Here is a 12,010-nt window from a genome sequence, read left to right on the forward strand (position 1 = left end):
TTGTTGTTTCTGGAAAACCGATTGCTAAAGGCTTGAAAAGCAAGTTTAACAATGCAACAGAAGTAAACTTTGTCTGAAGCAACCAAACCAAAATAGAGGAAATCTACGCAAGAGTAAAGCATATCACGAGACGGGCAGGAAAGATCAATGGTCACTGTACCGCAAGAGTTCGTTCCGAATTGAGGCAACGAATTCAGAATTCATACCATTTCGCGGTAAGACATTAGCTGGCTCAGTTCCACACTTCACACCAAGTAAACCTCACCCGTTGAGTTGCACATAAACATAACTGTTGTTTTTTAAAGCTTAAGTGTCCAAGCGTTGCAAGAAAATATAAATATTGGACACGGTATCATCAAGCACAAACTAAGGTGTGAAAATATGTATGCACCACAGAAGCACTACCGAACGAATATATCAGGAGCGATGTCGTAATTGATTTCAGATGGATTAAAAAAAGAGGTTATTATTTGCTAAATTTCCCTTAATTTATTTTTATTAATAAAATGGGTTTATATCTGTAGCCGATAACAAGACAGAGAGACCAGAAGAAAAGGATGGATAGTAAAAATAAATAAATTATTTAAATTTTATAAGGTTTTATTAGATATAGAAAAAATAGAGAGAAGAGACAACATAAGAACTCTGTGTTTATATGGTAGAGACATGAACAAATAGATTGTGTTATTGATAAGGTCGTTACATAAGCTGCGAAATCATGAAATATTATTGGTTACATTTTCTTTCTTCGACGTCCAAAAAACAAATACACCATGGTACAGCTGTGTACAGTAATGCACCTATGTACATCCATCTATGTGCCACAGGGGCTTAAGCATAAGCATGTATGTTGCAATATTTAATCAGGCCCAAAAGAGTGAAGGCACCGGTGCATTTCAAAAATTAGAACTTTGGTAAGTGGGTTGTAGAAAAGGCTAAAGCATATTGGAAATGGTGTTTTTGCATCTATTTAAACTATCAATTTAAGACAGGTGTGACCCTAATTTCTCTATAGACAAATAGGTTCCATCATTCGATAGCGGTGTTGCTCAATGTTGATAAAGCTACCTTCGAGAATCCATCTCGAATGGGCATTAGTTTAGTGCTTAGGGATCATTCCAGTGCTTTTCTAATGGCTTGTTGCAAGAAAGTGGAAAGAATTGGTGATCTTGAAATGGCAGAAGCTATTGCACTTCGATGTGCTGTAATCTTTGCCAAGGAGAGGGTTTTAACGTGAGTGATAACAGCTTCAGATTGTTTATCTCTTGCCAAGAAAATCCAATCGTCAGCGAGGGATCGATCTCATGTTGCAGCTGTTGTTAAAGATATTAAAAATAGTGTTTCCGGGACTTGTTCTTTCTCTTTTATCCATGTTTGTAGACTCATGTAATGGCCAAACTAGCCGATCAATGTAATGAAACGATATGGTGCAATGAGGCTACGGATTTGCTTCAGGCTGTGCTTTGTAGCGATCGGTTTAATTAATAATATGCTGCCTTCCTTAAAAAAACCTTGTGAAAAGGTGGTTGGGTTTTTCAAACACAGTTGTATAGTGGAGGGCAGAGGCAAGCCTTCTCCATCCTTACAGACAACAAGATGGAATCGGGTAGTATTGTTTCTTTGGTAACTAGTACTGCTTCTCTTTATTTATTTCCTGCATTCGATCAACACACCTTATCTGTACCAGATTGTTCATATGCCCTGTGCCCTATTCCATGTACTATGGGTCGGACCTGCTAATGGTAGCAATCATGGGGCGCAAAACCAAGGCCAGAGGTTTCCGAATGTGCCAAGAACAGTCAAGATTGGAGGCAACAATTCTAGGGTTCTTGATGATTGTGATTCAGTATTAGATCTATTTTACATTTTATCCTGATTTCATTCAATTTTGCATTGTCACATTTTTTCCTCGAATACATAGGTGGAAGTATAGATTGGGAACCTAGGTGGACAAGGCAACAGTGTCGGCATTGAATTAATTGAAGTAAAGCTTGTTCCTCTTAGCTTTCAACAGATTTGTTTTTGTCCTCATTATTTTCTAATATTCTGGCCAATTTTTTTAGGCGGATGGGTTCCTTGTTCCTGTGGACCTGGAGGAAGGAACAGGGGAGTACAATCCCTCTTCCCTCCCGCAGGAAGAAAATCTGAAATTTGGGCAGGATGATGATGACTGTTTCTCCAGCAACACGAAGAAATTCATTGGGGCCTCCAGTGACGACAAAGATGATGATGCCTCGAGCCATGCAGCCAAGAAAGTGAAGCTTGCATAGGAGATATAGGATGGCAGTAACTTTTGTGGATAGTGATACTTTTGTTGGTTGGATTCTTGAACCCGGGCCACGCGACCACGTAGGTCTGGAAGATGAAGCGGGACGAACACTGCCGTGTTCCCCCCATTGAACACCTGGGGTGGGGTAGCGTGGCCATATCCGGGTTCCCTCCAACACGTGGCAGCGCTCCATGATGAATGCCTCGTTTTCTCACGGAGATGTCCTATCACATTAATAACCCAAACCCCTTTTGGCGCGTGACAGGGTCGTGGGCACAAGACCCTAAATGACCCCCCGCATTATCCATTCAGAATGTGTCAGTGGCACGTCTTGTCCCGCCAGGTGATTGCATGGGATTCTCCAAACCCACACGTAACCTCTACCCTAGCGACTTCAAAGGACAGAGAATTGCCATCAGGCATCCTTGATACTATACCAGGCTAGGGTTGATTTTTCCTCTACATCCTCTTCCCCCTCCAATACATCGGGGGTCCGAGAATGAGGGGGTACCGTTGGGGGGAAAATAAACCAGCCTGAGGATAATGGTTGAAGATCACCATCTAGGTCTCTCCGGAGCCTTGATCTCCGGACCCTCTGTTAAAGCTCGATCTCCGATGTCATCAGATCGCTTCATGGTACCCCTTCATACCTACGAAGCCTTCCCTTGGCTCCACCGGCTCGACCTCCCGAAGCCTCGGTCCTCCGAAGCTTCGTCCACCCGATGCCCCGGCCCTCCCAGGTCCTGCTTCCCAAAGCCTTCACCTCCCGAGGCCCCCGCCTCGGACTGATCGGGCCACCTTCCCGAAGGCAGCAGGGTGAGTTAGTAAGTCTTAGGAAAGATCTACCGGAAGGGGAGCACCGGGCGTGCTTTGCCTGCAAGGAAGTGACCGACATTAAAGGCCTAGGCTAATGGACGCCACTCTGACACCCCGGTGTGATGGAGGCTATCTTGACACCCCTGACAGTGCGGCGCCAGGCCACAATCGGTGACCGGTTCGCCCCCTTCAGGGGATAGGCACTACGATAATTACCATAATGGATATTTATCTCCCCGATAGGGTAGAAGGTAGTTATCCAGGATAAGGCCTAGCAATTTGATCAGATCCCGGATATTGTCCATTATGGTAACTTGTATGCCAAGCTAGCACGACCCTATAAATAGGAGGCCATGGTCCTCTGGGCAAAGGGGACACGGCGGGAGAGGACGGGCAAGATAGCAAAAAAAGACACAAAAGTAAAAACACACCAAGTCACGCTGTGATACTCCTCTCAGAGTGATACATCTTTCTACCATTGATACATTTTTCTACCATTGATACATCGTAGTGTTCCTTCCTCTTAAACTTCGTCTCCAAGCTTGAGTCTGCTCCTTAGAACAAACTCTAATTGTACTTGCTGGGGCAAGATGAACTCCTACTCCAACAGTTGTATTGAGTGTTCTCCTTGTGACCCGTCCCTGCCCAGATGACCACGACCCCTATTTATAGGGTGGTACATAGCTTAGTGTACAAGTTATCACGATGTACAAATATCTAGGACCTGATCGAATTGTTAGGTCTTATCCCGGAAACTACTTTTTACCCTACATAGAAAGTAGATAAATATCTACCGTGGTAACTATTGTGGTGCCTGCCCTCTGAGGGGTGAGCCAATCTCCAATTGCGGTCCGGCGCTGCTCTGCCAGGGGTGTTAGGATGACTTTCATTGCACTGGGGTATCAGGATAAGCACCACTTGCACCGGCGTCACACCTCACGTCACGTCGGTTGCAGGGAGGTGTCCTTTCTTTTCTGATATTATCTGCGGAGACCTGTTGCATCTTTAGATTTTGGAAGGCTGCATAGGCACCGGAGGGGTGGCCCGAAGGGGTCCGCAGCATCCGGGGGCCAGGCCTCCTGCTGAGAGTCTGAAGGTCGAAAGCTTCAGAGGGGCTTGCTGTAGCTCCGAGTTTTGGGAGGCCACGTAAGTACTGAAGAGGTGGACCGAAGGGACCCGCAACCTCCGGAAGTCAGGCCTCCTGCTGAGGGTCCGGAGATTGAAGGTTCTGGAGGGACCTTTAATAGAAATCTTCAACCATTATCCTCGGGCTGATCTATTTTCCCAACATATATAATTTTGTAATCTTGTTGTTTGTCCAGTAGAGTACTTACTACTAGCTTGCTATATTTTGTCTTTGCTTGATTGTGTGATAGGAGTGCCAGGTTATGTAGTAGAAGCAGTAGTTGTACTATTAGTTTTAGCTGTCTAGTACCAAGAGTTAGTCCAGAACCTCGTCTCTCTCTTAATCTCTCTCTCGGCTCACCCTATTCTTTCTAGTTTGTATCTTCTCTATTTATTTATCTCTTTCTCTCTCTTTCCCTTCTTTCTTTTTTCCTTTGCTAATCTCCCCTTTCTATATTCTATCTCTTTCTCCTTCCTCGCGCTCTTTCCTCGTTCTTTCATATCTCATATCGAATCCTTGATGTTTATTCAAATCCCTTTCTCTCTTTGTTATCTCATCGTTCCCTTCTCTTATCCTTAGCTCTATCTTAGTTGGTTTCTTAGTTTCTGTTTGAAGTTTCTTATCGCTTTTAGTGTAGTTCCTTATCAAACCATTTTGTTCAAACTAACTTCATTTAAGCGTGTTCACCAGTACTCTAGTCCATGTGGAGAACATGACAGTCACCGCTATCACAGTGGCACCGTACTCTTGCGGGGTGCTCCTCTGAGTACATCAAGTAATTCAGGTTGTTGCTTGGGATTAGATATTGGTGATAGAGCTAGAGTATAGACTAGGTCATTTATTTTAGTTTTGCCCTTCCTGATCCTGTGTTCCCCTTCTTTGCTTCTTATCTGTCTTCCACTGTATGCCTCGGCATAGTGACTCCTCACTTGTTCCATTTGTTCATGAGATTGAGCATACCTTTTGGAAATTGTTCAAGCAGAACCGTTTAATCAAGGAACCAGCTATGGGAGAACCAGTTCAACAGCCTCTTCTCCATGATCAAGGTACCACTCCTGTTGTTCAGCCAGCTATTGAAGCCAACAACTTTGAGTTGAGGCCTGCTTTGATCAATATGGTTCGGCAGACCAGGTTTGGTGGCTCTCCCACTGAGGATCCCAATGAGCATATCAGGACCTTCCTTGAGTATTGTGATACTTTGAAGTGTAATGGTGTATCTCAGGCTTTTCCCATTCTCTTTACGAGACGGAGCCAAGATGTGGTATCACTCTTTGTAGTTAGGATCAACCTGCATTTGGGGTGAGCTTGAACAACTCTTCTTAGGGAGGTACTTCCCACCGTCTAAGTTTGCTGTGATTCGTGCTCAGATCATAGGATTTTCGCAGCATGGCAGTGAGAGCTTGTATGAAGCCTGGCAGCGATACCAAACCCTGCTCCAAATGTGTCCCCAATGTGGCCTAGAGAGATGGTTAATACTGCAGATTTTCTTAAGGGACCCACCTATGCTACTTGAGCTTCAGTTGATTCAGCTGCTGCTGGAGGAATTATGAACAAGACTCTTGATGAAGCATTTTCTTTGATCGATAATTTAGCATCCCATCACTTTCAATGGTCAAGTGAGAGAGCCCCACGTGGTTCTGGCATGTACGAGCTTAGTACTCGGAATGCTCTCACTGCTTAGGTTCAAGCCCTTGCTCGTATGGTTGGTCTGGAGACTTCCTCATGCTCTTCGTCCAAAGCCCAAGTTGCAATGGTATGTCAGATCTACGGTGTTGAGGGTCATACACCTACTTAATGCTAATTTGGTTACACACCAAGATCTGAGACATCTAAGGTGAGCTTTGCTCAGTCTGGAGGTGCAGTTTCTCATACTTATAACCCAGGTTGGCATCAACCAAACCTATCATATAAGAACAATAATCCAAGTGTTGTATCTTCACTTCCTTCTAGTGCTTCTGCACAAGCTTATAGACTTGCTCTACCACAATCTATTCAATCTCATGTGTCTCCTGCACCTCAAAATATATCCACCTCTCCGCAGGATGACATAGCTTCTATTAAGAAAATGCTATTTAGGTTGGGATCCCAAATGGGAGATTGCATGATATTTCATCCTCTTCAACTACAGCTTTTGCTCTTTCCTGCCATTTCCTGAGCGATTTGAGAAGACAAATGAGGATAGGCAATTCACCAAGTTTCTTGAATTAATGAAGGATGTTCATATCACTATTCCTCTACTTGATGTTGTGCTCCATGCGCCTTTGTACGCAAAGTTCTTCAAATAGTTATTGACAAAGAAGACAAATATGGAGGAGCCAAAAATTGTCACTCTTACTAAGGAATGCAGTGCTATTATTCAGAAAAAGCTACCACCTAAGTTAGATGACCCTGACAACTTTTGCATTCCTTGTGCAATTGGTGCAAAGCGCTTTGGGTGATCTAGGATCCAACGTGAGTGTCATTACTCTCTCTGTGTGTGGTGCTCTACCATTAGGTTACTTACGACCGGCTGCCATGGCTTTGCAGCTGGCTGATCGCACTTTTCAGCATCCGGTAGGGATATTGGTTGATGTCCATATTGTGGTAGGATTCTTTGCTTTCCCTATATATTTTGTGGTCTTGGAGATGGAAGGCAACATCGAGTCCATTATCTTGGGACTACAAGCCCTAGCTACAACAAGAGCTATCATTGATGTTAACGACTCTAAGCTCACACTTCAATTTGGAGATGAAAAGTTGTCTTTTGATATGAGGCATTCTTGTCCAGACCATTGCTTCTCTATTGATGTGATTGTTAAGTGTATCACTGTAGCATACTTTCAGTAACCCGGAGAAGCCACTATTTGAAGATGTAAGTCTCATTCTTCGTGAGGAGCACACATGTTCTGATCCATTTCTTGTTTCATCCATTGACTCTTCTCAAGGTACTTCTTCTGTTAGTGATCCCACACTTTCTCTAGCTCCAAATATTGATCTGAAACCTCTCCTAGAGCACTTGAGATATGCTTTTCTTGGATCAGTAGAAACTTACCCTGTTATTGTGAGTGCTCGTTTGAATCCTGTTGAGGTTGAGCAACTTCTTGGGGTGCTCCGTTGTTATCGTTCTGTCATAGGATATTCCATAGATGACATGAAGGGTATTGATCTTCTATCGCTCACACAGGATATATCTTGAGGATGGTTGTAAGCCAACTCATGAGTACCATTGTAGGCTTAATCCTCATTTGTAGGAGGTAGTGAAGAAGGAAATATTCAAGCTTCTTAAGACTGATATCATTTATCTTATATCTGGTACTAAACGGGTGAGCCCAATTCATATTGTTCCTAAGAAAGGTGGCATGATTGTTGGCCCCAATGATAAAGGAGAGCTGTTATCCAATAGGACTGTTACAGGTTGGCGTATGTGCACTGATTACAGGAAGTTGAACAAGGCCACCCTAAAAGATCATTTCCCCTTGCCATTTATTGATCAAATGCTTGAGGTTAGCATGCCATTCTTTCTTTTGCTACCTTGATGGATACTCTGGTTTCCTGCAGATTCCAATTCATCACTCTGATCAAGAGAAAACCACATTCTCTTGTCCGTATGGCACCTATGCTTATAGGAGGCTTCCTTTTGGATTGTGTAATGCCCCTTGGGATTTTTTAGCGTTGTGTAATGTCCATCTTTTCAGACCTCATTGAGAGAATCATGGAGGTTTTTATGGATGACTTCATTTTATATGGACATTTCTTCAATGATTGTTTAGCCAACCATGAGCAGGTTATTCAGTGTTGCTTTGAGGCAAATTTGGTCCTTGGTTACTTAGTGCCAGCTAGAGGCATTGAAGTTGATAGAGCTAAAGTTTAGGTGATTGAGTGACTTCCACCTTCGGTTAATGTAAAGCATGTCCAAAACTTTTTGGGTCATGCGGGTTTCTACCACCGCTTCATCAAGGATTTTTCCAAGATAGCGAGGCCCCCTACCCAACTTCTGAGCTCTGATGTTCCTTTTGTCTTTGATGTATCTTGCATGGACTCCTTTTGCAAGCTCAAGGTTGCTCTCACCTCTGCACCCATTGTGTGACCTAATTGGAGCCTACCTTTTGAGCTGATGTACGATGTGAGTGATAACTCGATAGGCGCTATTTTGGGACAGCGCCAAGATAATGCTCTCCGTTTAATATACTATGCTAGCAAGACTATAGATGATACTCAAATTAATTACACTACCACTGAAAAAGAGTTGCTAGCAGTAATATTTTCATTTGATAAGTTCAGGCCATACGTTGTTGGCATGCATTGTATTGTATATACTGATCATGCAGCCATAAGGTACTTACTTAGCAAGAAGGATACAAAGCCTAGACTCATTCAATGGATCCTTTTGCTACAAGAGTTTGATGTCGAGATTTGAGATAAAAAGGAGCTAACAAGTTAGTTGTTGATCATTTTTCTAGACTTCCAACTTCTGAATCAGCAATACCACTCTTCTTATCGATGATTCTATGGAATATCTAACTATAGGGTATAGATGCATAAGGAGTACGCCGTATATTGACATAGTATATTGTACACATGTTTAACAATTCTGGATATTGCGGATCTGAATTTGTGAGTATACTAGGAAGGTTTCAATCGGGTTAACCAACTCGAATACGACTGGTATCCAGGTTGGATTTGGTTGCATTGCTTTGGTCCACAAGACAAAAGATTCCCTATCAACTACGGCTAATTCCAGGGCAGCGCTAGGACCCTTATATAAGGCGGGGACCTAGACCCTCAGGAGGACAATCTATGCATCTACAACACGACGCAAGCGATTAATAAGATCCTAGTAATCGGAGAGACTAGGTGACTTCAACCCTAGATAACAAGCCCGAGTCTTCGCAGAATGAGGAGAAGAACAAATCTGGGGATAAGCATAGGTCTAGGCACCACTATAGCTATGATTGAAAGGAGAAAGTCGCGCAACACCAGAGATAACAAGGGCCTAAGCCGTGGTGGCGGAAAGTGGTGTCCCGTCCATCAGAACAATCCACACGACTTTGATGAGTGTCACGTTATTAAAAAGAAGCTCAATGGTAAGCTTAAGGCTGATATTGCTGATTACCATATCAAACAAGCCACGCTAAACGCCAAAGATGATGAGCACGAATTCTGCAAGGCCGATCAAAACTTGGCACATATCTTCGGAGGATCCGCCTCGTATGAGTTCAAGAGGCAGTACAAGGCAATCGAAAGGGAGGTCAACCTAGCCCTAATTAGGCCTCCTCAGTACCTCAAGTGGTTGGAAGTCCTGATCACCTTCAATCAAGCTGACCACTCATCTGCAGTTCCACACCCGGGTCGGTATTTAGTTGTGGTCTGGCCTACTATCCTCAACATCAAAGTCTTTAGAACCTTAGTCGATAGGGGTAGCTCGCTTAACCTCATCTTTGCCAAGACATTAAACAAGATGGGGATCCAAAGGTCAAAGTTCAAGATAGGAGCTAAGCCTTTCTATGGTATAACTCCAAACTTATCAACCATGCCCTTTGGCTAGATCGAGTTACCGGTCACGTTCGGCGAGCTTGACAACTTTCGTACAAAGAAGCTAACCTTTGGTGTTGCGGATTTCGAGATGGCTTACAACGTGATCCTAGGTTGCCCAATGCAAGGCCGGTTCATGGTCATGGTGCACTACATGTACCAGGTGCTCAAGATAATGCAAGGCAGGTTCATGGTCATGGTGCACTATGCGTACCAAGTGCTCAAGATCCTAGGTCCAAAGGGGGTTATAACCATCAAGGGACATCAACATGCAGCGATCAAATGCAACAAGCAGAGCCTGGATATGGTCAAACACTACTGTCGAATGGCAACTACCTCAAGAGGTATGGAGTCCACGCATCAGAAGCATCAATCTGCTACCAAGGTCAAGGACCTCAAGCTCGTGAGCCTCACTGAGGCCTCCAAGTTCGGCGACGCTGCCAAGGGTGAGAACAACGACGATGCCAATGAAAAGAAGACCAGTGGCAACATCAAGGCAGTGCCCCTCGATCCATCTGAACCAGACAAGACGATCAAGATAGGGGTCCACCTGGATTCCAAATAAGAACTCGAGCTCATCACTTTCCTCCAAGCAAACTGAGATATGTTTGCAAGGCAACCGTCCGATATGCTCGAGTCCCTATGGAGGTGATCGAGCATTGAGTAGTTGTGGAACCCGGTGCCAAATCTATGGTGCAGAAGTAGTGAAGATTCGTGGAGGACATAAAATGAGCCATCCAGGAGGACGAAAGCAAACTACTAAAGGAGACCTTCATTCAAGAGGTTCGTCATCCCACATGGCTCGTGAGTCCAATCCTCGTGAAGAAAGCCAATAGCATGTGAAGAATGTGTGTTGATTTTATCAACCTCAACAAAGCTTGTCCCAAAGATCATGTTTCTCTTCCTCATATCGACCAGATTGTCAACTCTACGGTGGGTCATGTATTGTTGTTTTTTTCTAGATGCCTATCCGGGGTATCACCAAATTAGTATTAGGATAGATGATGAAAAAAACTACTTTTATTACTCATTTCGGTATATTTTGGTATGTACAGATGCCTTTCGGTTTAAAGAATGATGGTGCTACGTATCAACGATGTATTCCTAATTGTTTACATCCCCAAAGTGGGCGCAACATTGAAGCTTATGTGGATGATATTGTAATCAAATCTAGAACCAAAGGTTCATTGATTGATGACCTCAAGGAAACATTCGATAACCTTAGGAAGTATCATATGATGCTTAACCCTGAAAAGTGCACCTTCGACGTCCTGTCTGGCAAGCATCAAGGCTTTCTAGTGTCAAGTTGAGGCATTGATGCCAATCTGGGCAAAATCCAGGCTCTCGACCAGATGCGGTTACCCTGAACACTGAATGTAGTTCAAAAATTGACATGATGCATAGCAACCCTGAGTCGATTCAACTCCAAGATCGGCGAGCGAGGGATACCTTTCTTCAAGCTACTGAAGAAATAAGACCAATTCAAGTGGACAGAAGATGCGGAGAAGGCCTTTCAAGACTTGAAAAGGTATTTATTATCGCTGTTAATTCTAACCCCACCCAACGAGAGATGAGCACTTTTTGTATATTGCAGCTACCCCACAAGTTATAATCACGGTCCTGGTGGTCAAAAGGGAATATCCCGAGAAGAAGGCCAAGATCGAGATTCGGTTTACTACGTGAGCGAAGTCATACACGATGCTAAGCTACGATACCTATAAGTGCAGAAGTTGTTGTATGCAGTCTTGATGTCTTCCAGGAAGCTGCGACATTATTTCCAAGCACACAAGATCACCATCATGAGGACTTATCTGCTGAAGGATGTTATATGCAATAGGGAGACTACTGGATGAATCAAGCAATGGGCGGTCGAGCTGAACGAGTTCGATATGGACTACGCACCGTGTACAAGTGTCAAGTCAGGAATACTAAAATAATTTATCGCCGAGTGGACAAATGTTGATGAAATAAAGTCAAACGTGGTCAAGGACCACTAGACACTCTTATTCAACAGATCACTCATACTTCAAGGCTCGGGGTCTGGCATCATACTCAAATCTCCAACGGGTGACAAACTTAGGTACGCCATTCAATTAGAATTTGAAGCATCAAATAATGTTGCAGAATACAAGTGACTAGTAAACGAGCTCCGCATAGCTGCGTCACTTGGAATCAGGTAACTACTCATGAAAGGTGACTAATAGCTAATCATAAACCAAGTGCAAAAGGAGTACCAGTGCATAGACAAAAACATGGTGGCTTATTTGAACGAAGTACAAAAGTTTGAG

The sequence above is a fragment of the Phragmites australis genome, chromosome 15 (assembly GCF_958298935.1).
Source record: "Phragmites australis chromosome 15, lpPhrAust1.1, whole genome shotgun sequence".
NCBI classification, from domain to species: Eukaryota; Viridiplantae; Streptophyta; class Magnoliopsida; order Poales; family Poaceae; genus Phragmites; species Phragmites australis.